Source organism: Pezoporus occidentalis, unplaced genomic scaffold (genome assembly GCF_034315485.1).
Source record: "Pezoporus occidentalis ecotype Australia unplaced genomic scaffold, CSIRO_AGI_Poc_V1 ctg201, whole genome shotgun sequence".
NCBI lineage: Eukaryota > Metazoa > Chordata > Aves > Psittaciformes > Psittacidae > Pezoporus > Pezoporus occidentalis.
The window spans coordinates 529,858-550,172 of record NW_026913868.1 but is presented as its reverse complement, the minus strand read 5'-3'; the positions used below and the strand labels follow the sequence as shown (position 1 = coordinate 550,172).

The following is a 20,315-nucleotide window of genomic DNA, read 5'->3' as shown; positions in this document are numbered from 1 at the left end:
TTAAACTACCCAGAAGCCCCAGAGGTGGAACCCTTCTTTATTTTCAGATTGAGCTTCTACTGAATAACCCGCTGCTTCAAAGGGGTGAGAATTGTAGGGACCTCGATCTGCAAAAGGAGCCGGTAGCTGAGTACCAGCTGAGTTCATGGTACTGAGTTCAGTACCATAACTGAACTAAATAAGCTCAAGGGTTTAGGTTGATCATCTCAGCTCAATTTCCAGTACTTCAGGGGTTTTAAAACTGTGGCAATGCTTTGAATGGTTTAGAGTCAGGGAGGGGAATGTTGGAGATTTGAAATATATCCTGCTTGAAATTATGTTAATTTGTGAGGTTTGGTTCCCATGTTGTTTCTGGATCTCAGCTGTTCCTTGCTTGTGTATCCTGTAGCCTCCTGTCACCCTGGAGAGGTGGTTAAAATGTAGAACTCGAGTCCTGGCTGGGTTTTTTGCCCTCCCTATTCCTGTAATCCTGATCCCTGCCTTTTATCTTCAACACGTGAGCTTGCATGCCATGCTCTCTCTGTGCAGAGCAGTCCTTCCTGGGATTTCAGACCCATTCCCAATGTCTGTTTCAGGTTTCCTGGGTAAGATCACACCAGTCCTAATGCTGTTCCCCAGCTGGGGCACTCACAGGGCTTCACCTCCCAAACCATCATGCCCAGAGGCTCTGAAGCATGTCCGCATTTGAATGCAGCCCAGCTGGGGCACCTCTATGTGACTTTGGGGTGCTTTTCCACTTGGCACCGACTGCTAACTGGCCACAACTCCAGCAAGGCTGCCTGGTCTCTGGGACCGCCACAGATCTGTTGTCCCCTGGAGCTTCAACCCCTGCTCAGAACAGCAGCACTGCAGTTACTGAAACACTCCGGATGCTTTGGACTTCAGCTGACCTGATGTACCTGTAGCTGAACAGATGCTCCTTGTGATCAACAGTAGCGCTTTATCCCTGTGAAAGCCTGACCCTCCCCACTCCAAAGTCGTCTGAGAAGTTGTACATAGCCCAGATTCTCCAGCATGTCCCAACAGCAGGTTAATGTGTCTCCATCCTATGCACATGACGACCGAAGCCCCAAAATGCTGCTTTGCAAGATTGCAATATCAAAGCTTCCCATAAAATCCACAGCTTCTTATTCCCAGCATTCCCAGGGAACTGAATCTCCCGGTTTATCCCACTGCGAGCATGTTGCACCTCATGCTTTGCTCCGCGAGTCTGGCTGTCCTCTCCAGGCAATATCAGAGCTGGCTAGCACTCAGCTGCTAGCCTGATCACACATCAGCCTGATGGCCACTGACAGCAGATTCCCCTGAGTTCGTGCTATTCCTTCTTTCTTCATCCCTTCATGGTGCTCGTCATTCAGTGAAATATCCCGAATCAGAGATGCGGCCTTGTTGCACGTAGAAGCTCTCTCTGGCAGCCACCCTCACGCTGGATCAGTAGCGCTTGTGGTTTTAAAGTGTAAAAAATTCCAACAGCAGCAAAAAGCCACTTGTTTTTGTACAATGATTTGCGCTCCCGAGCACTCTGCCTCTTCTTAGAGCTTAGTATGGAAGCTTAGTAGAAGCGCTGGTATGGAAGGTTTAGGTACAAGCTGCACCCAAAGTGGGTGGTGAGCAGGGGGCTGCACTAGGTCGCTCCAGCCAAAATCCAGCAGCACTGCCGAGTTATTCTGGCATGGAGAGGGAAAACCCTTTGGAAAGGGCTGGGAAGACCCTAAGAAGAGCTGGGTGAGAAGGGGCAATGCCGACCCTTCCAGGGAGCCAACTCTGCAGCTCTGGAGGGGCTGAGGAACCCAAAAAAGACAGCAGTGGGGACTGGGCAGCCCTGGCAGCACTGAGAAACCATAGTGCAGGGTGGGATACACCCCTAGGTTCACCTTGAGCAGCAGAATGTCGGATTGAATGTGAAACTTAACTCCTGTCCCAGCGTACCACTTCCATAACCGGGTCAGGAGTTGGTTTTGCTCAAGGCACTTTTGCCTGTTGCGAAGGGCTGGCAGGTCCCTGTGCTGGGGGACTCGGTGCACACACCAGTGCTACCACCACTTCCAGTGCTTTCCTTTGATGCGCTCGTGATCCTGTTGTGATGCCATCCTCTCCCAAGCAGGAGAGGAAGAAGCTTTCATGTCCATGAGACCCGCAGGTAGTGGGTGCATGTGGCTGTTAGCGTGAGGTAGCGCCTGGCCATAGCTGACAACTCGCCCGCAGCTCTTGGTAGACTCGTCCATGGTAGTCAAGTGTCGGTTTTGTATTGTTTAATTTTTAGCACTTTAACTGTGAGTGTACAAACTGATTATACTGTAGTAGGTGCACATTTTCGTTTGGGACCTTTGCAAGTTTTTAATAAAATGATGGAAATATCTGAGTCTCTTCCTCACTGAGTTTTCAAACCTTCTGAAGTGACTACACCCCCCCTCCACAAACCCTGTTCAGAGGCAGCTGATTTAAATGACTACAGAATAGTTTGGGTTGGAAGGCACCTTATTGCTTATCCAGTTCCAGCCCCCTGCAATGGGCAGGGACACCTTCCACTAGACCAGGTTGCTCCAAGCCCCATCCAACCTGGCCTTGAACACTGCCAGGGATGGGGCAGCCACAGCTTCTCTGGGCAACCTGTGCCAGGGCCTCACCACCCTCACAGGGAACAACTTCTGCCTAAGATCTCATCTCAATCTCCCCTCTGTCAGGTTAAAGCCATTCCCCATTGTCCTGTCCCTACAGGCCCTTGTCCAAAGCCCCTCTCCAGCTTTCTTGTGAATATAAGGTTTTACTCTGGCTGGCAGTGCTCTGAATTTGAAGAAGGCCTTTCTAGAATTAATCGCTCCCTAACATCTGCACTCGTGGACTCCAGGCACCCTTCCAGCAAACACAAAGCTCCCCACAGACCACGTGCTCTGGTTTGTTCTATGCTTTTCCAGGCAACACAGCACTTGAACCACCACCGTTTCATGAGCAGAGACGAGGGAGCCAACAAGGAGCACCCAGGGTTGGCAGCAGCAGAATGAGGTGGGTTTGGGGTTTGTACTGGGGCTTTTTTAATTGCTAAATCAAAGCAGAGGTCAGGAGGAATCGTTTCAGTATCTCTCAGTATCTCCCAAGCACTCAGGTGGATCCGGGGTGCTTTCAGTTTGGGAAGCCGTACGCTCTGAGTCTCGCATGGCTGGTGCTAACGTAACTGTTTTTATTAATCACAGACAAAGCTGGTTTGGGTGCTGGTTTGGGTCTCATTAAGATAAATAGCTCAGTTCTGGGATGAAAGAGGAGGAGCTGCTGGCTAAGATGCAGGTGCTGCCAGGCCACACAGAGATGTGAAACCAGCCCCTGCACAGCATCCTTGGCAGAGCTGCTCCATCCGGAAGTGTCCGCTTCCCCTGGGATGCTCTAGCTGCAGCACCCAAAGAGCCCCTCGGAGCGGTGCAGGTCAGCTGTGGAAAACGTCTGCTAGGGAAAAACGAAGGCAGGGCCATGGCTGGCAAGTGCTGGGGACTTACAGAGCTGCTTGGGGATGATAAAGGCAGATAGCCATCCTGCCAGAGGGACCTGTGGGACAATATCCCTTCTCCTCCATCTTCCCTGAGTTTAAATGGCCACTGTGTGGGTTTGTGAACGTGCTGGCTCCTAAGTCAAGCAGCTGAAGAAATGATCCAACCTCTTGGGGCAGCTGGGAGGGTAATACTGAAGCTAAAACCCCCAGGGGTGAGAAATCTGGGCTCACGGCATCCATCACCCTGCTTTGAGCAGGCTCCAAAGGGGTTAATACAGGGGCAAGAGCTTGGGGAGGTGGCCTGGAGTGTGCATAGCCCTCAGGATGCACATAAAGCACATTAAGCATGGTTTCAATGACCTGCAGGTGTGGAAGACAGGGTATTTTAGTCACTAGCATGTTCCTGATGCACCTAACACCCTGTTTCCTGGTTTGCATCCAGCTTTGTCTCTCAGCTCTGCCAACTGGCGCCCCTGTGATTTATTTGTCGGTTTGAAAGGAGAAGAGCATCTGGCCATGCACAAATCCTAAGGAAATCAAAATCTACAAGAAATCCTTGAGAACAAAGGACTGACACAAAGTAGGTGGGAAGAGAAGGATCTTTTAGAAATGTCATTTCCTTCAGGCATTCCCGCCAGCTCTGTGCTGCTCCCGCGCAGCCGGACAAAGCAGCCGACCCTTTACCAGGACCGTGTGCTGGGATCCACGTTTCAGACGTGCTTGGCTACCGGTCCGACTGGTTTTCATGATAATTCTCCCAGCACGTTTGATTGATATTCTGGCTTCGGTTTCAATGCCTGTTCCCAGAACTAACATCCCACCAGCACCTCCTGCTCCGTCTCTCTCCCACGGGGGCAGCTCCAAGGGCTGCCGAGGGCTCAGCACAGGGAAAGCTCTTTCTTACTCACCCATATCTTTGCTTTTGTGTTTTATTAAATCTCACCTTCCACCGAGCTCCCATGTACCACATCCCCTCTGCAATTCCCCCACAGGTTCATTTCAAAGCAACTGCCTCTGCCTCGCAGCTGGCTTTAGCAATGCCCTGGGTGGCTGGGGGGAGTAAGGCTTAGCAGATGCTCAGCAAATTGGAGGTATTGTGATACCTGAAGTGGTGGGGAAGCTGAAGAAGGATGGATCTGCCATGCCAAACCATAGAATCATCGAATGGTTTGGGTTGGGAGGGACCTCAAAGTTTACCCAGTTCCAACTGCCACGGTCAGGGACACCTTCCACTAGACCAGGTTGCTCCAAGCCCTGTCCAACCTGGCCTTGAACACTGCCAGGGATGGGGCAGCCACAGCTTCTCCTGGTACCCTGTGCCAGGGTCTCACCACCCTCACAGGGAAGAACTTCTTCCTAAGAGCTCATCTCAATCTCCCCTCTGCCAGGTTAAAGCCATTCCCCCTTGTTTTGTCCCCACAGGCCCCCCTCTCCAGCTTTTTTTTCAGCCCCTTTAGGCACTGGAATCTGCTCTAAGGTCTCCCTGGAGCTTTCCCTTCTCCAGGCTGATGGCAAATGGTGATCAGCCTCTTCCCATGCTCCTTTATACAATACTTCTAATATCTTAATATAGTATCACTATAATGGAATGTAATATATAATTATACAAAACAGAGTTTTAAAATATAAAATGACATAAATAGAGTGTGAAAATAACCATGGCACACAGACATAGTTGCCAACATATCCATGTATCCAACATGCATCATAACAGTACAGAGACCAAAGCCAGCGCCCTGCAGGGGCTTGTGTCCTCTGAGCTAAGCCACCAAGACCACCCTGTGCAAGGCATAGAGGCCAGATTTGGGTGTGTTGATTCTGCATGTCCAGCTCCCAGGTTTGGGCTGATGTCTTGTTTTTTTTTTCCCCTGATCATCTTTCTCCCTGATCTCCAATTTTTTAGGGTTTGGGGGTTGGTTTCTCTGTTGTCCTTCGGGGTATGTTGGTTTAATCAGAAAACAAGGATGGTTTCGCCCTCCTCAGCTGCCAGCTTCTGCAGCAGGGGCTATAGGTGCTGGTGGGAAGAGCAGCTGATGTGTTGTTTTATTTCACATTGATCTGCACAAGCCACATGAAGATGAAGGAAATGTGGGGGTCCTATCCAGTGCCAAAACCAAGGGGATCCAGATACATTTTTGGTTCTCAGAGCTTCAGATACAGACTTTATTTCTTACTGTTTGGTCTTGGGATCTACAAACCATCCCTTTTTTTCTAACTCCATCTTGTTTGGTGCAGACACATCCTCCACTGCTTTTCATGTCTGTTGGCCCAGCGCTGGTGCAGAGGTTCCTGCCTTTGGGAGACCATGTAGAAGAAAATCCCTTAGGCTCTACATTGCAACATAATCCAGCTACAAATCCCACCTGGAATCCGTAAGAAGCAACGAGCCCTGACATACCTCCACCGAGCTCTCACGATGCCTTCAAAGCTGTCTGAGCTCTTCCATGGAAATGCTGCCATCAGATAAGGCTTGGCCCCTGCCAGAAGACACGGAACATCTGCTTGGCTGCAGGAAGCAGGATTAGACAGAAGCAAACTTTGCTCCTCATTTTTAATTTCTAAGGGGGAACTGGCTCCTTGTGCTGGTTCTCCCTTGCATGATGGGGTTGGGGTTCTCCCTTGCATGGTGGTCCACAAGCCCCAAGGATGCCAAGCGCTTGGGGAAGGTGGCACTGATGCACAACTTAAGAGCAATAAAACCTGGGATTAACCAAGGGTTTGGACCCCATCAAAACCAAGAAGCCATCTTTATATTGCAAATCTTTTCTTGTACTTGGTAAGTTTCTCCCTAAATGTAGTTCTGAAGCATCTGATTGTCCAGCAAAGCTCAACCTGAACTTGGGACCTCAACTTGGCAGCAGCCCCATGAAACTTACACCCAGCACTGCTTGGGCACGGCTTGGCAGACAAAGGGTTAATGTTGGCCTTTGGGTGCCTTGAGCTGTGAGCAAAATCCCTGAACCCTGCCAAACCTCGTTATGCTGGGAGCGGGGTGAAGGGACCCGGAGCTAATTGGAGTGACAGCCTTGCCTCCAGAGCTGTGATAAATCACCGGCGGCACAATGAAGAGGTGCTGAGTGCTGCTGCCGTTAACAGGTGCAGGGTCACCCCAAAACCCTGACCTCCCCAGCACTGCATGTGAGTGACCCCTCGGCCTGTCTGCGGGGGCATTTCTGCCTCCAGCTCCAGGGAGGGATTTTGATCCCTCCAGAGCAGCTGCTGCTGGAAAAGCTGTGATTGTCAGGGCTGAAACTTCCCTGGTTTTGTGTAAAGCTCAGGGGAGCAGAGCCCTGCGGCCCCGGCAGCACTGGGGCTGACACGGTGCCATCTTCATCCCCTCCTCGAGCAGCAGTAAATCAAACTCCCAACACTGCCCCTCTGGGGCTTTGCATTAATCACATTAGTTGGATCAGGGCTGGTACAGGAGCTGGGAAAGAGTTGCAGCATCCTGGAAGCCCGAGTGCTCAACCCAGCTCCCAGCTCAGGCAAGCCCTTGTTCCTGTTCTCCTCTGCTCCCACTGTAAGCAGAACTTGTTGGGAAATATTTGTCCCCCACTGTGCCCTGTTTCTCCAAGGACAAACCATCCTTGAAGGCCATTCCTGCTTCCTGGGGTGGTGGGGAACTGGGAGCCTCATGAAAGAGCTCTTGGAACAACCTGAGTGAAGGGAGAATGCTTTGCCATGTGGGGATGAAGGGATACTCACAGGAGTGAGAGATGTTCAGGAGGAGGGATAGATACTCATGGGGTTGGAAGGATCCTTAAAGGCATGGAGAGATCCTCATGAGGATGGAGGAATACTTCCTGGGAGGAATGGATGCTTGTGCGATGGAAGGACACTCACAGGGAGGGAGGGATGGATGCTCTTGAGGAGGGATGTTTGTGGGGAGGAATTGGTGCTTATAGAGATGGAGGGATGCTTGTTCGGATGGAGGGATGCTCATGAAGAAGAAGAGATCTCTTCAGGACGGAGAGATACTTGCAGGGAAGGAGGGATGTTTGCGGAGATGGAGGACCTGATGTGAGGAGGACCTGATGCTCATGGCAGTGGAGAGATGCTCAAAAGGAAGGAGGAATGTTCCTAAGGAAAGAGGGATGTTTATGGGAATGAATGGATGCTCATGAGGATACAGGGATGTTGACAAGGACAGATGGATGCTCCTGCTCATGTCAAGGAGAGTGAGACTCTGAGAGAGCTTGAGCTCTTGCCTGCTTAAGTGAAGACAATGAGGCTGGGATGGCAAAGCTGTGCAGTGCTGGAAATGGCTTTGTAGGACCCAACCAGGCAGGTCACGGGAGGACGCTTCGGGGCTGCGGGGAATCATCCCACAAAACAGCATCCCCAGAGGCCAGCCGGGATTTTTAACGCAATAGTGCCACCCCGTGCAAGCCCTGGGATCCTGGCTGCGGTGACATGTGGCACCGGAGGCCCGAGTGGTCCTGGCTGGACCAGGGGCAGGACAGGGTCCGCCGCCACGGGAGGGTGGTGGCGCTGTGGACCGGAACACCCTGGGGTGGGAGACATGGCCCGGGGCACGGCAGCAGAGGGTAAGGATTATGGCTGCGCCCCCATGGGAATCACTTGGTCCGGCAGCACTCGGGATACTGCAGATGTCAAAAATACCTCTGGTTTGTAGGGCACCCTTTAGGCTGGAGGAACATGATCCATCCTGACCCATCCCAACACACCTCCCTCCATGCCCCTGTACCTGAGAGACTGTTTCAGTGTGTCACATGGTGACAAGAAGCTTTCGGGACAGGACCCCTCTGTCCCTGAGCATTTTTAGGGTCAGGTTTTGATATTTTAGAACCTTCTGAGTGTGCACACACAGCAGGGCACACATGAGTATGGCCATGACCCTGTACAGTCCCATCAAGGCTGTTGGGAGGGCACCTCCTATCCTATAGGGCCCATACGGGATCACCATGTCTGCCTAAAGCTGGTGGAGGAATTGTTGGACACAAGGCTATTTGTGCTGTGCAAATAAATATAGAGCAGCATTTGCATGCTGCCAAATAACAGGAAGAAGATGGTTTCATGGATGATCGCTGTCATGATGCACACCTCAGTGAAGCTTGAGATGCAGCCACCTCCCTCCACTCAGATCAAAACAGCTAATCCTTTGGGAATAATAGACGTAAGCCTCTTAGCCGGCCATGCTGTCAATGCCCATCACTGATGATCTGATTAAAATCAAATGGAAAAGATTAAACTCACCCTTTCTGGGTACCCCTGGAGCTGCCCCAGTGGCGAGTGATGAAGAGGAGCCCCTCCTCTGTGGGCTCAGTGCCTTCACTCTGCCCTGTCCATCTGTCCGTCATGGGTCTGCCCAGATGCGGGCACTCCGAAGCCAGGAAGAGCACTGCAGCAGCTGGCCCCTATGAAGACAGTGGATTATCCGTGTCCAAGCTGCCACCTGAGGCTGGAGAAAACAGTGCCAGGAATATTGGCTATAGGGCAAATTTCCTGTAAGAGAGTCCTTGGTCAGACCCAGCGAACATCCCCAGTGTTTCACTTTAAGCAGCTGTATGAAACCCGCCAAAGGTGCCCATCTGAGCAGCCCAGGCAGAGGAGAGAGAGGGAAAAGCAGGACAGGAAGAGTCAGAGCTTCGACCTAGAGACCCCAGAGCCACCCTGGCCCCACATCCCCCTGCAGCACCCATGGGTGCATGCAGCATAGCTGTTAGTTCGTTTCTAGAGCTATACTTTAATCTGTATGTACGTCTAATGAGTCACCTCCCACAACAAGGGGAACCCTCTGAATCTCACACCCTCAACCATGAAAATCCATTGTGCCCCAACCTCTGCCCCTTCCTCTCCAAACCACTGCATCTCACAGCACTTACTTCTCGGCGGTGGCTTAAGATGCCTTTTGGGGAAGCTTTTGAGTGGCTGCCTGGGCCTGGGCAGAAATCTGGGGGGTTGTGTGGGACTGGACAGAGATTTGGGGGGTGCCTGGGAACAGGCAGCGATTTAGAGTGCTGTATTGGCATGGCAGAGATCGGGGGGGCTACATGGCACTAGGCAGTGATTTGCGGGTGCGTATGTATTAACGTACATATATATATATATATATACACACACATACACACAAACAGGAGCCCTTCGAGCCCCAGGTCCTCATGATGCGCCGCCAGAGGGCACCGCGCCCCCAGTTTTGACCGCCGCTTCCCACAATGCAGCGAGCCGGGCCGGGGGGTTCCGCTCCGCACGCCGGGCTGCGGCCGCAGGACAACGCGCAGCGCCGCGGAGCACCGCGCAACCCCGCCGGCAGGTAAGCGCGTTCCTCCGCCCTCAGGGCGAGCGCGGGCACTTCGAGGGGGATTAATTCATTTAATTGGATTGCATTTTATTTCATTTATTTTTATTATTTCATGTTGGCTTGTTTTGGGGGTTTTATTTTTTACGTTCATATCCATTTATTTTATTATATTTTTCTTTTTTTTTATTTTTCATGTTTCATTTCATTTCACTTTAACTTTTATTTTAATTATTTTATTTTTTTCTAATTATTTTACTATTTTCTTTCATTTCAATTGCTTAATTTGCTTTTATTGTACTTTATAATTCCTTCCCCCAGCCCAGCAGGGGGCCTCTGGCTCTGCCAGGGAGCAGCCTTATCCCATCCCAGGATGGTTCCCGGCTGGTGGGGACCTATCACCCTCCCACTCTCTTTTTCCCCTCCCCATTCAGGCCTGGGGGATTTTGGGTGCTGGCGGGGAGGCAGCATGGGCAGTGGGGTGAGCCCTGGCTGGGCTGGTGGCTGCATTCTTGAGGGGGGGTGTGTCACCCAGCCCCCTAAATTTGGGTGAAACTCCTGGCCGTGGCTCTGTCTTATCTCCGGGATGGGGCCACATAAAATAGGCTTAATGTGGAAGCAGCTGTTTAAATAGCAGGCGAGAGCTCCCTACCCGTGGTGAAAGTTGCTTTCTAGTTTTGGAATTTGGGCTAAGGGGGATGCAAGGAATATCGGCTGGTTTGAAAGGACTTTTGAGCCACAAGGAGAAATCCCAGCCGGGAGGGAGAGCCTGGGATGGCCAGAGAGGAGGTGAATGGCCCTTGAAAGCAGAGGAATGGCTTTGGCTTTTCCTTAGAGAGGGATCTTGAGAGCCCCAGCATGCCCATTGCTGCTGGTTTAGTGGTACCTCTCCATCATTTGGCTGTGGCTGCTTTAACTCCTTCCTCCCAGGATGTGAACCAGGAGAGCATGGGGAGAGCAGAAGGGCTTGAAGTCAGGATGCTCCAGTCTCACTTCCTTGCCTGGTTCCCTCTTCATGTGGTGGATCTGAAGGTGCCTGGGACTCACCAGCACCTTTGACTTGTGGTTTGGGTCAGTTTGTTGGTGAAAAACCTCAGTTTTGCACAAAACCCCTCAGCCAGAGCAGCATTAAAGAAATTTGTCTGTGCCAGGGAGGGAAGTTGGACATGGGCTAAAGCAAATAAACTTGTATTTCATAATGCTGGGGCTGGGTTTCTTTGTTTTCCGCTCTGCTCTGGGCAGTCTGGGCTCCCTACGGCCACAAATGTTTCCACATCCAACCTTCCCCTTCAGACGTGTCTCAGTGGCTGAGTAAAAAAACTTCTGCTCCTTTCTGCAAAGCTCACTCCCTATGGGGGCTGCTCTGTGCTCTGCCTCCATGGGCTTTTCCTTTGGGTGTTTCTCATCTCAGTTGCTGTGGGGAGGAGTTTTGCAGGGCTTCTCCTCCAGCCCCATCCACACAAAGCAGCTCAGAACCAAGGTGAGAGATGCTGCAGATATGGGAAATCTGAGCATGGCTGGCCTGACAGTGGCCGTGTGTCAGCCGGAGCTGTGTGTTCTGCCAAGGGATGTGTGCCAGCTTCTTGGCTCGTGCTGCTCAGCTCAGGAGGTAGAGGATGCTGTACATGAGGGAAGCCAGTGTTATTTTTTGTCCCTGGAAGGGGTGTTAAAAAACCCAAGGTGCTGAGATATTTCTCTGCCCATGCCCACTGCTGCAGACCTGTCTGGGTCAAGGAGGTGGAGCCCACCTGCATCCCAGTGAGTGTGGGAACCAAGGGGGTGAGGTGGATTCAGAGGCTGGAGGTGCTGATACATAGCATTTATATGGGGTTGTAAATGTTAGCATAGAAACATAAAATTCTTTGTGTCAGAAGGGACCTTAAAGCTCATCCAGTTCCACCCCCCTGCCACAGGCAGGGACACCTTCCACTAGACCAGGTTGCTCCAAGCTCTGTTCAATTTGGCCTTGAAACACTGCCAAGGATGGGACAGCCACAGCTTCTCTGGGCAACCTGTGCCAGGGCCTTACCACCACCACAGGGAAGAACTTCTCCCTGTTGCCTAAATCCTCTCCTGCCTCCCCTAAAATTCAGCAAAAAGCCAAATCAAAGCAACTGTCTATATTTGGCTTTATCTGCTACAAAATGTCAACCTTTTTGACAGGGTTGATTCCATTGCCATCCTCCCTCCCCCCAAAGCATGAAGACTGGTATAAAGAAGTAAAAAAACATGAAGAGAAAACATCACCTATACCAGCCACATATGCTGGGAAATCAGAACTCGCTGAGAGAACAAAGGGTCCTGCTGGGAAGAACTCACCTGGGTTTTTCCATTCCCTCATGTCACGTCTAATTTTACTTCCCATGCACTGATTTATACAGAAATGTGAGTGCACACATGGTAAAACCCCCAAAACACTCCAGAAATATTATGACTGTTGGATGGGAACCTGCACTGTGCATAAAACCCTTCCCTCTCTCTCAGCGTAACAGCATTTTTCCTGTACTTTAGGCATTGGCACCTATGTCTCATCTGCTTTCTTATCAGATGGTTAAAGGAATTGGAAGTGTTCAAGGCCAGGTTGGACAGGGCTTGGAGCAACCTGGTCTAGTGGAAGGTGTTCCTGCTCGTGGCAGGGACATTGGCAGGGGGTTGGAACTGGGTGATCTTAAGGTCCTTTCCAATCCAACCCATTCTATGATTCTATGGTTTAGGCTGGAGACAGAGAAAGGAAGTGGCACATATGCTCCTCCTATCATGGTGACATCCAGCTCTGTTTATTTTGGCAGATACTCATTGCCGGGAACTTGCTTTTTCCAACTTTACTGCTGCCCAGAAACTTGAATCAATCATATCCAGCAAAAATTAATGAAGGTGAGGGAACCTCTGCTCCCATGTCACCAACGTTGATTTTTGTGGCAGCTGAGATTTGATCACTGGGCATCCCAAAAAGGATTTTGTGGTTGTTGGGTGATTTGGAATCGAAGGTTCATGGTTGCTTCCTTCATTTTTTCTCTTTCGCTGGTCTTCCTTGGGATGGAGAAAAGGATTTCCAGTCCTGTGTCAGGTTTTGGCTTTATGGTCATTCTGTGGTGGGTCCTGGGAGCAGCTGCCTGGAAATCATAAAATCATGGAATTGTTTAGGTTGGAAAAGACCCTTAACATCTGCAATGTCTTTTAAATACCTCCAGGGATGGTGACTCCACCACTTCCCTGTGGAGCCTCTTCCAATGCTTGACAACCCTTTCAGTGAAGAAATTTTTCCTAACATCTTATCTAAATCTCCCCTTGCACACCTTGAAGCTGCTTCCTCTTGTCCCGTCACTTGTCACATGGGAGAAGAGACCGACCTCCACCTTGCTACAACCTCCTTGCAGGTAGCTGTAGAGAGCAATAAGGTCTCCCCTGAGGCTAAACAACCTCAGTTCCCTCAGCTGCTCCTCAAAGGACTTGTGCTCCAAACCTTTCACCAGCTTCACTGCTCTTCACTAAGCACAAAATCCATCCTCTCTATCTCATATCAAGCAGAAGGTTTTATGATGTATGATAACTTGTAGGAAGACCAGGACAAGGTCGCAGTATCCTTTCAAATGGTAGAGGAGAGGCGGCCACTGGTGGCTCTTGCATGGGATGAATGCAGTTGCTGGCCGCTCCCATGCAGGGATGGCTCTTTCAGGATGTGCCATTAAGAAACGGAAATCAAAGATGATTTCTTTCCCACACGCTGGCTTTTATCAGAGAGGAGGTCCTGGGACATTCAGTTATGACTGGGGCAGAAAGAGATGGTGGCATCTTGCCCAACTGCTCTCTGGGCTGCATGCCTCTTCCTTGCTTTTCTCATATTCCCTTGGAAAAAACACAGAGTTTACCACAGAACATGGCCTGGGGATGCTTTTTCCTTTAAATGGGTCTGAACCTGCCCAGTTCTGCTGCAAAGTCTTTGGCTGCTTGCATGGGCCATTCTTTTAAAATAGAGGCACTTAAAACCTGTTCTTTCCCTCCAAAAAATAGCACTGGTGTGTGGGACTTTCACTTGGTTATGTTCTGATGGGTAGAGGATGGCTGGCTTTCTTCTTATTAGTTCATAAAGCAATGTTTATGATAGGAAATTAATAGGAAATCCTCAAATTAATTCAATTAATAGGAAATGCTAGTGAGCATTTGCCCTTCCCTAGGGCTGTTGAGGAGTGATCTCCATGTGAACCTTGGCTGTCGGTTGGAGCCTTCAGAGCCTGGGGCAGCTCAGACATTGGGGCATAGGGGTTCACAGGGGAAGTGGAACCCCAGTTTGGGAATCTCAGTTTCACATGGCGATCATTTGCTTGCAGCCAAACTGCTGGTGTAGCGAGGTGCACATCCAGCTGTCAGCGGGAGCTGGCAGCAAAGCAGTGCTTGCTTTTGGTCTGATCTGGCTGGGAGGTGGAAGCATGTCCTGATGCCAAATGAGAAGCTTATTTCTCCAAGCACAGCAGGAGGAGGAATCATTTCCAGCGATGTAAAAGGGCCAAAATGTGGCAAAAGGGATGACGAAAAAGCACAAGATGGGTGCAGGTTGTTCAGGGAGCCTGTGAATCTTGACCCACCTCTAGCACAGCCTTAGGAACAACCTGATTCACCTTATAGTATGCTACAGATAGCTTTGGACTTACACTCCTGCCTCATGGTGGGAATTCCTTCAGTGAAACTCTCCTGGTTCAACTTGAACCATATGCCAGTGCTGCCTCTGGTAAAGTGGCTGCAGAGGGTAAAGAAACCACCTGGGAATCTCTTTGTTTCTTGGACTGGCTTTACTAGCTTGAAATCAAACCTGTCCCCATGAGCTGGGGCAGGGGAGGTCATGCACTGGGTTGCAGGGCAGACATATACACTGTTATTCAGCAACGTGGGAGGATAAAGTAATGAAATAATCAGAAAGCTATTAAAAAGCATTCTGAAGCAAAGGCGGCGGGCGCTAACTGCTGCTGCGCCTTCACAGTGCCCTCTACCCAGCTGCGTGCTACGAGTTTGCATAAACTCCCTACAGGGATCATGTTTTACTACGGTCCTGTCAAACCTTTTGAAGAAGTTGTATAAAAATGATTTAAAGAAAAAGAAAAGATGTTCCTGCATGTTGTGAGTGCCACTGGCCTCATGCTCTGCGGTCCTGTCCTGGACTTTCACCAAGTCTTGGCTGTGGCATCAGTTTGCAAAGCAGAGTGCATGGCTTCATGGTACACAAACATTGTTCCCTGAGCCTGGGGATTTGCTGGAGAATTACTACCGCTGGTAAAAGGGTGAGGAAATGTCAGTGCGTCTGTATTTGAAAAGTGAGTCTGAGGAGGGATCCCATGGGGACACACGTGCCAGCCTCAATCAGAGGGTTTGGCCACGTATGTCAGCAGTGGGACTGGGGCCAATACTTTGCATTTCCATCACTTTCAGCATATTTTCTTTTACTTAACCGTCATCGTAGAGATTCCTTATAGTTTAAAATGAGAAAATGCTGAAAAAACAAAGACCAAGCAATTCTTTCTCTCTCAGCTTTCATTTCACACTTCACCCTTCCTCCTACCTGTAATTTCTGATGGGGCTTCTGGCTTCCTAGAGAAAGGGTAAAAACAGGAAAAAAAAGGAAAGAAAGAAAGCAGGTGTTTTAATAATAGATCAAAAATGAGATTAAGCAGTAAGTCAGCCCTCCCCTACATTCTGCTTTCCCAAAAAGCAACCAAAGAAATTGCAAATCACCTTGAAAAAGGGGAGTGAAAACAGTGAAGATGAGACCTGATGTTAAGTACAGATGAGGTGTTTATATTTTATTTAATGACTGTATAGTGCCATATAGAAAAGCTGAATTTCTGTATTTGATTAATAAAACAGTAGAGATGAACTGGAATGGGGAAAATTCAGCAACTGTTGAGCTGGGAAAGTGAAGGCAATTGGCACCATTAGCAGGCGTGGGCAGGATTTGCTGCTTGGTACACCTGAAGGTACATGCACACTCGGAGATGTCAGTGGTGGCTATAGTTGGAGGTGGTTCCCAAAACCCTGGAGGCTTAATGAGATGCTGTTTGTTGTCCATCTCTGATGATTCTTTGACTCAGTTTTGACAACGTTTGGTAGAGTGGTGGGGTCTCAGAGGGAAGAGAATGCAATGGGATTTGTGCAAGATGCGTGGGTGCTGGCAGGATTGGGGTGATGGAGGGAAGAGGTGATTACAGGGATGTGTTATTAGTCACCAGCCAAGCTGCACCAGGAAGAACCTTTCGGCATGCCTCAGCCTGGGTGAGCGTTCAGCCAAGGCTTGTGCTTGATGAGACACGACTTCCATGGAAAGGAGGCCTAACCCTGGCACTGGGCATTGAGGCCATAAACCCCAGGTCTGTTCTTGTTTGCTGTAAATCCTCTGGCTCCTTTGGGTCTTGGTTTTGGTGGGGCTGTTGCTGCAGGCCAGGTGGATGAGCAGGAGCTGACATCTGGCATGGCCTGGGCTGCCTCACCAACCGATGGGGTTGCCTCCTCTGGACTTACCCCAAAGGTCTCCAGAGTGTGGACGTCATGTATGTCAGCTGCATGTGCACAAGCAGGCCAGGTTGGGAGGATGTACAAGGCTCAAGCTCCTCTTCCTTTTTGCACAGTGTCTCCATCAGAGACAGGACAGCAATGAAGACATTTAGTCTGACACATTCTGTGGTCCTGTTTGCACCCTCGATGAATAAAATAGGCATATGAGGTATAGTCAGTCCCCTTCAGTATTGCCTTTGTCCAACATGAGGTAACCCAAACTGGGTCATGCCATGGGTATGAAGACCCATACATGCAGCTGCAGATTTGTATTCTTGCTAAATGTGCCACTTCGAGTGCAGAAAATGTCACAGTCCCTCTGGCTCTGTGACCACAGCGGGGAAGAGGCTGAGGAGCTACATCCATTGCAGCTGTGGGTGGGTGGTAAAGGCATGGCAGGAAGAGAACAGGAGCAGCAATCCCACGCTGGGTCTGGCATGTGGGGCTGTGAATGTTTGCCAAGGGCTGCCAGAGCATGAGATGAGGAAAAAACTGCCTGCCTGCTGGAAAGCACGGCTCCCATGTGTCATTAGCATCCTCTAAGGTATTAATTTATCTTCTGTGTCACCTCCATAGTCCCAACTCTGTACTTTTAGAGTTGGAGGAGAACCTGTTTCATTACTTGCTGGGGTACTGCAGTTCTTGTTTATTCCCCCTAAGGATAAAAATTAGATGTGCCAAAGCTCAAACTTAAAAAAAATCCAATAAATAAATCCAGACTGGAAACAACCACTTGGAGGTAGAATAAGCCTCAACAAGAAAATGTTTTTCTTCTACCTTTTTCTGAGGCTGGTTGGGTATAAAGCACAGGGAGAAGATAGGGCAAGGTTTGCTTTCTTTTAATTTAAAGTATATTCCAAAGGCAGAACAGTTGGAAATTCTTTTTTGTTGAATCTGCTTTGCCAGGTTTGGGTGGGGGAAACCCCTGCCTTGGTGGATGTGGGATGGAGGCAGGAATGCATTTATTCTATTTATTTACCTATTTTTACTGGTGCAGTCTTGAGGCACAACAGCAAAGCTGTGGCTGCACTGCAGGCTATGTGCAGGCAAGAAGAGCACTTTCCACTCCAAATCCTTTTTCCCGGCACTAACAAGATCTGCACTGAAGATACATGATTGAGTCAGCAATGCAGATGCCATCAAATTTCTGCTTTATTCCAGTGTATGAATCAGAGGAGAGAGGTGTCAGAGCCTCATATCCTGTACCTCCTGATAAAAATGCAGTTACCTCTGAGGAAACAAAACACAGTGAAATCCCATTATCCTGCCTGTAGCAAGCACCTATAATTCACTGACACCAGCAGTGCTTATTTTATTGCAACTTTTGCAATAGCACATGTAAATTATTCTTTTAAGATCCTACATCCTGGGGGCAAAAAGATGGGGTTTTCTTTTAGATTTGCAGAAAAGGTGATTCAGCATGTCTATATATACACACATGGATATATGAATATATAAATATGACTGAGTTCAGGAGCACAAGCCGTTTGTGTCTACCCCTGTTAGACCAGTAAGAGCAGTGTGTGCCACTAGTCTGGGTACTGGTTGCTTACTGCACAGGTTTTTCCAATGTACCATGCTCTTGGGGAGGAAGGGGAATTAGCTTCATTTGACTTTCCAACCATGTGTGTACCTCCAAAATCACTTCATTTCCAGACTTAAAATTTTACCCTTTCAGTTTGCTGTGAAAAATCATATGCAGGAGTAAAGCCCTTTATCCACAGGAGTAAAGCCCTTTATCCCCAGAAGTTTTCTGCTTCTCCTTTGCAAGACTTTTCTGTCCCCAACTGCTGGTTTTGAAGGCACAGACAACAGTCAACTCAGTGACAGCATTTCCTTCTATTGTTCAATGGGGGCAGCTTCTGGCTCCCTTCACAAGGGTTATGCGTGGCCACTGGCTTTTGCATCAGCTGCTTCTTTTCTCCTGATCCCAGGGGACCATCTGTGTCCTGTTCCTGCTGCAGTTGCGCTTCTGGACCCGTTTTGGGAGGCCTTGGTGGGAAGGAATGAGACTTGCAATCATGTGCTTTATATCCCCTAAAAACAGATACAGCAGCGCAATTTTGCAAAGCTTTGGCTGTATTGTCCCCAAGGGACATTGTGAAGTTGTTTAAAAGACACTTATGCTACTGTGGTAGTGGTGGAGGCAGAGAAGGATAATTTTCACCTAGATTCCTCTTTTGAGGGGCTTGGGTTTTTTCCTTATTTTTTTTTCTGCACCGGAGTCTACAGAAATTGAGGGGATAAAAAACATTTCTGTGGTTCCTCATCCATAGATCTGAGGGAAAACTAGTTCAAATCCACCACCCTAAGCTACATCATAAATCTTGCTGCAGAAATGTGGAGCCGAGACATTAATAATGAGGATCTTGCACAATAAAGCGCTGGAATATTTCACACGTGACACAACATCTTTCAATCCAGCTGATGTTGTACAGAGATCTGTGTGAAAGTTCTGTGCAGCCAAGTTGGAGAAGTTTTTGCTCCTGTTTGTGCCTTTTGAGGGCAAAGAAAATGGGAAGGAAAAATCGGGTTGTATCCCAAACTGTTCACTAAGGCTCAAATGTGGGAGTTTTAAGGTCCTCCCTATTATGAAAGTGCGTGTGCTGACAGAAAATGATTCAAATTAATAGTTCTCCTTTCCCTGCTTCCCATGTCTTCAAAACACTCCCATTCAGCCAAGCTGCCTCCTATCAAACTTCTAACACAGTAAAAGACAAAAATTTTCTGGACTGTGACTGATCATGAGAAATGTTAGTCCTCAGGGGTCTGTGTCCCTGAGGTTTGAGGGATGGATGACAAGAGCTTAGGGTTGTGAGATGACAAATGTAACTTCACAGTTGCTCATTCATGCTCTAGCAAAGGTGTGTTCTGGGTGTTGGTATCTTCCAGCAACAAAGCTGAGATATGATCAGCTCTTATATGAATATTCTTCACCTTTTTTTTTATTTATTATTTATGCAGTTAAAAGTAATTAGAGGGCTGCTGGTATTTTGAACAACTGTATCCACCTAGGAAATTATGACCTTGCATTTATTCAATCAAATAATATCAAGATTAAGAGTGAAAATAGCTGAGATTGTCAGTCATAAGGAATTGTGATGCAGCCTCGGCTCAAATCCATCACCTGAAATTAGGAAACTGGCAGGGTGTTCTTCATTCACCAGCATGAGGCATCACAGCAAGATCATTTAACTGTAATTCATCAATTTACCAGGCTACTCAATTAAGTGGGGGCTGGAGAGAGGATGAAGGGAATGATTCTGCCTGTTACAATGAATCTTTGGCCACCTGAGGACTTTTTCTGCTCACTGATCTGTTGTGTTTCATGTTGCCTTGAAGGCCCAACTGAAGAAGACCCTAGACCAGCGATGCACTGCTGCTAGTGGCCCTGGTTTTTAATGTTGCCTCTGCATACTTTGTGCATGGGAAGACTTGCAGCATGCATTGAGCCATGCTGACTGTGGGAGGGGAGGGTGGGGACATTGGCCATTAGCTGCGTACAACCAGCTGTCACATGTGCAAATACAAGCTCTCACCCTGTGACTGTTAATGAGGAAATCTGCATAGTAGTAATTCTAAACTCTGAGTGCAAAGGAGGTTGTTACCTGAGTATAGGCTGTGTTTGCTGTTAAATTTATATAAATCTCTCGACTCCTTGTGTCTTGGCACTAGCTTGGAAAAGGAGTGCTGGTTCCTGTGCTTTTTCCTTGCTGTTTCAGGACAACCTTGTGGCTGTGAAAACTGCACAGCACTCTCATGACTGCAGGGCTTCCTGAATCTTGATGCCAAAGCAAGACTTCAAATGGTACATCTCTCATCACTCTTCCAAACCTTATTAAAAGGAAAACAATCACAGTGGTGGTGAAAAGGGAGGGCTTAATGAACTAAAGGGATTATTGAATTAGACCTTTTCCTCTATGTGGTTTGCCACTGACCTGAGCCTGACTGAACCATAGTCTGAAAAGCTCCTGGAGAACCTTGGATGGACTTTTGCAAAAAAAAATATTTAAGTTAAACTTTGTGCAGCCTGAA

General features: G+C 48.8%; 1 protein-coding gene and 1 long non-coding RNA gene across 6 annotated transcripts in view; one reads left to right on the top strand and one right to left on the bottom strand.

Annotated features, from left to right (window-relative positions):
• The first annotated feature begins 9,673 nt into the window (after positions 1 to 9,673).
• EXTL3 (exostosin like glycosyltransferase 3) overlaps positions 9,674 to 20,315 on the top strand; it is a 158,164-nt gene continuing 147,522 nt past the window's right edge. For all 3 annotated transcript variants that reach the window (XM_062618565.1, XM_062618568.1, XM_062618562.1), the window contains exon 1: positions 9,674 to 9,755. The gene's annotated coding sequence lies outside the window, so the exon portion shown is untranslated. The remainder of the gene's footprint in view (positions 9,756 to 20,315) is intronic.
• On the bottom strand, positions 11,525 to 20,311 carry LOC134163602 (uncharacterized). Of its 3 annotated transcripts, XR_009964774.1 has the most exons (4): positions 20,219 to 20,311; positions 19,889 to 20,114; positions 17,260 to 17,510; positions 11,526 to 15,320 (listed from the first exon to the last, which is right to left on the bottom strand). It is a non-coding gene; the product is annotated as an uncharacterized LOC134163602 (long non-coding RNA). The 3 variants fall into 3 exon arrangements; XR_009964773.1 differs by lacking the exon at positions 17,260 to 17,510 and having other exon boundaries at positions 11,525 to 15,320; XR_009964772.1 differs by lacking the exon at positions 11,526 to 15,320 and having other exon boundaries at positions 15,353 to 17,510.